This window comes from Rhea pennata, unplaced genomic scaffold (assembly GCF_028389875.1).
Source record: "Rhea pennata isolate bPtePen1 unplaced genomic scaffold, bPtePen1.pri scaffold_45, whole genome shotgun sequence".
Taxonomy (NCBI): Eukaryota; Metazoa; Chordata; class Aves; order Rheiformes; family Rheidae; genus Rhea; species Rhea pennata.
Genome location: NW_026907684.1, coordinates 837,555 through 842,102, shown reverse-complemented (window position 1 = coordinate 842,102; position 4,548 = coordinate 837,555).

Sequence of the window (4,548 nt, the reverse complement as noted above, 5' to 3'; positions counted from 1 at the left end):
TGACCGAGTCCCACCAATGCAGGTAGCGCGGCATCAGTGCAGTTGTCCATCCCACTGACCGAGTCCGAACAATGCAGGTGGTTCAGCCTCAGTGCAGCTGTGCACCCCACTGACTGAGTCCCCCAAATGCAGGGTGGGAGGCCTCGGTATAGCTGTCACCCCACTGACCGAATCGCACCTATGCAGGGGGCATGGCCTTGGTACAGCTGTGCACACCACTCAACAAGTCCCACCAATGCAAGTGGCTCGGCATTGATACTGCTGTGCACCCCACTGACCGAGTCCCACCAATGCAGGTGGGAAGGCCTCGGTGCAGCTGTGCACGCAACTGACGGAGTACCACCAATGCAGGTGGCACGGCCTTGGTACAGCTGTGCGCCCACTGACCAAGTCTCACCAATGCAGGTGGCACGTCCTTGGTACAGCTGTGCACCCCACTGACTAAGTCTCACCAATGCAGGTGGCGCAGACTCATTACAGCTGTGCACCCCACTGACCAAATCCCACCAATGCAGGTGGCAAGGCCTCAGTACAGCTGTGCACCCCACTGACAAAGTCCCACCAATGCAGGTGGCGATGCCTCGGTGCAGCTGTGCACCCACTGAACAAGTCTCACGAATGCAGGTGGTGCAGCCTCATTACAGCTGTGCACCCCACTGACCAAGTCCCACCAATGCACATCGCGCACACTCACTACAACATTGCACCCCACTGACCAAGTCCCACCAATGCAGGTGGCAAGGTGTCAGTACAGCTGTGCAACCTACTGACCGAGTCCCACCCATGCAGGTGGCAAGGCCTAAATACAGCTGTGCACCCCACTGACCGAGTCCCACCTATGCAGGTAGCGAGGCTTCGGTGCAGCTGTGCACCCCACTGACCGAGTCCCACCAATGCAGGTGGGAAGATCTCGGTGCAGCTGTGCACCCCACAGACAGGGTCCCACCAATGCAGGTGGCAAGATCTCCATACCGCTGTGCACTCCACTGACCGAGTCCCACCAATTCTGGTGGCGTAGACTCAGTACAACTGTTCACCCCACTGACCGAGTACCACCAATGCAGGTAGCTCAGACTCAGTACAGCTTTGCACCCCACTGACCGAGTCCCACCAATTCTGGTGGCGTAGACTCAGTACAACTGTTCACCCCACTGACCGAGTCCCACCAATGCAGGCGGCTCAGCCTCGGTACAGCTGTGCACCCCACTGACCGAGTCCCACCAATGCACGTGGCAAGATCTCCGAATAGATGTGCACCCCACTGACCGAGTCCCACCAATGCAGGTGGCGAGTCCTCATTACAGCTGTGCACCCTACTGACCGAGTCCCACCAATGCAGGTAGCGCGGCATCAGTGCAGTTGTCCATCCCACTGACCGAGTCCGAACAATGCAGGTGGTTCAGCCTCAGTGCAGCTGTGCACCCCACTGACTGAGTCCCCCAAATGCAGGGTGGGAGGCCTCAGCACAGCTGTCACCCCACTGACCGTGTCCTACAAATGCAGGTGAAAGCTTACATACAGCTGTGCACCCCACTGACCGAGTCCCACCAGTGCAGGTGGCGCAGCCTCATTACAGTTGTGCACCCCACTTACCAAGTCCCACCAATGCACATCACGCACGCTCAGTACAGCTGTGCACCCCACTTACCAAGTCTCACCAATACAGGTGGCAAGGCCTCAGTACAGCTGTGCACCCCACTGACCAAGTTCTACCAATGCAGGTCGCGAGGCCTCGGTAGAGCTATCACCCGACTGACCGAGTCCAACAAATGCAGGTGGCTTGCCTTTGTACAGCTGTGCACCCCACTCACCGAGCCCTACCAATGCAGGTGGGAAAGCCTCGGTGCAGCTGTTCACCCCACTGACCGAGTCCCACGAATGCAGGTGGCTCGGCCCCTGTACAGCTGTCACCCCACTGACCGAGTCCCACCAATGCAGGTCGCGCAGCCTCATTACAGCTGTACACCCCACTGACCGAGTCCCACCAATGCAGGTGGCGAGGCCTCCGTACAGCTGTGCACCCCACTGACCAAGTCCCACCAATGCAGGTGGCGAGGCCTCGTTGCATCTGTGCACGCCACTCACCAAGTCTCACCAATGCAGATGGCGAGGCCTCAGTACAGCTGTGCACCCCACTGACCGAGTCCAACCAATGCAGGTGGCGGAGCCTCATTACAGCTGTGCACCCCAATGACAGAGTAACACCAATGCACGTAGCAAGGCATCGGTGCAGCTATGCACCCCATTGACCGACTCCTACCAAATCAGGTTGCGTGGCCTCAGTAGAGCTATCACCTCGCTGACCGAGTCCAACAAATGCAGGTGCCTTGCCTTCGTACAGCTGTGCACCCCACTGACCGAGTCCGACCAATGCAAGTGGCTCGGCATTGATACTGCTTTGCACCGCACTGACCGAGTCCAACCAAGTCAGGTGGCAAGGCCTCGGTGCAGCTGTGCACCCCACAGACCGAGTCCCACCAATGCAGATGGCGAGTCCTCATTACAGCTGTGCACCCCCCGACCGAGTCCCACCAGTGCAGGTGGTGCAAACTCGCTATAGCTGTGCACCCCACTGACCGAGTCCCACCAATGCAGGTAGTGCTGACTCGGTGCAGCTGTGCACCCCACTGACCGAGTCCAACCAATGCAGGTGGCAATGCCTCGGTGCAGCTGTGCACCTGACTGACCGAGTCCCACCAATGCAGGTGGCGAGGCATCAGTACAGCTGTGCACCCCACTGACCGAGTCCCACCAATGCACGTGGAACTGCCTTGGTACAGCTGTGCACCCCACTGACCGAGTCCCACCAATGCAGCTGGCAAGATCTCCGTACAGCTGTGCACCTCACTGACCGAGTCCCAGCAATGCAGGTGGTTCGCCTCGGTATAGCTGTGCACCCCACTGACCGAGTCCTACCAATGCGGGTGGCTCGGCATTGGTACAGCTGTGACCCCACTGACCGAGTCCCACCAATGCAGGTAGTGCTGACTCGGTGCAGCTGTGCACCACACTGACCGAGTCCCACCAGTGCAGGTGGCGCAGCCTCATTACAGCTGTGCACACCACTGACCAAGTCCCACCAATGCAGGTGGCAAGGCCTTGTTGCAGCTGTGCACCCGACTCACAAAGTCTCACCAATGCAGATGGCGAGGCCTCAGTACAGCTGTGCACCCCACTGACCGAGTCCAACCAATGCAGGAGGCGGAGCCTCATTACAGCTGTGCACCCCAATGACAGAGTCACACCAATGCCGGTGGCAAGGCCTCGGTGCAGCTGTGCACCCCACTGACCGAGTCTCACCAATGCAGGTGGCAAGATCTCCGTACAGCTGTGCACCCCACTGACCGAGTCCCACCAATGCAGGTGGCTCGGCCTTGGTACAGCTGTGCACCCCACTGACCGAGTCCCACCAATGCAGGTAGCTCGGCCTTGGTACAGCTGTCACCCCACTTACCGAGTCCCACCAATGCAGGTAGTGCTGACTTATTAGAGCTGTGCACCCCACTGACGAACTCCCACCAATGCACAACACGCACGCTCAGTACAGCTGTGCACCCTACTGACCAAGTCCCACCCATGCAGGTGGCGAGGCTTTGGTGCAGCTGTGCACCCCACTGATCGAGTCCCACCAATGCAGGTGGCGAGGCCTCGGTACAGCTATCACCCCACTGACCAAGTCCAACGAATGCAGTTAGCTCGGCCTCCGTACAGCTGTCACCCCACTGATCGAGTCCCACCAATGCAGGTCACGCAGCCTCATTACAGCTGTGCACCCCACTGACCGAGTCCCACCAATGCAGATGGCGAGGCCCGAGAGCAGCTGTGCAGCCCACTGACTGAGTCCCACCAATGCAGGTGGCGGAGCCTCATTACAGCTGTGCACCCCAATGACAGAGTCAAACCAATGCAAGTGGCAAGGCCTCAGTACAGCTGTGAACCCCACTGACCGAGTCCCACCAATGCAGGTGGCTCGGCCTCGGTACAGTTGTGCACCCCACTGACCGAGTCCCCCCAATGCAGGGTGGGAGGCCTCAGTACAGCTGTCACCCCACTGACCGAGTCCCACCAGTGCAGGTGGTAGCTTACATACAGCTGTGCACCCCACTGACCGAATCCCACCAATGCAGGTAGTACAGACTCGGTGCAGCTGCGCACCCCACTGACCGAGTCTCAACAATGCAGGTGGCGCAACCTCATTACAGCTCTGCACCCCACTGACCAAGTCCCACCAATGCACATCGCGCACGCTATGTACAGCTGTGCACCCCACTGACCAAGTCTCACCAATGCAGGTGGCAAGGCCTCAGTACAGCTGTGCACCCCACTGACCGAGTCCCAACTATGCAGGGGGCTCGGCCTCAGTGCAGCTGTGCACCCCACTGACTGAGTCCCACCAATGCACGTCACGCACGCTCAGTACAGCTGTGCACCCCACTGACCGAGTCCCACCAATGCAGGTGGCTCGGCCTTGGTACAGCTATCACCCCACTGACCGAGTCCAACCAATGCAGGTAGCTCAGACTAAGTACAGCTGTGCACCCCACTGAC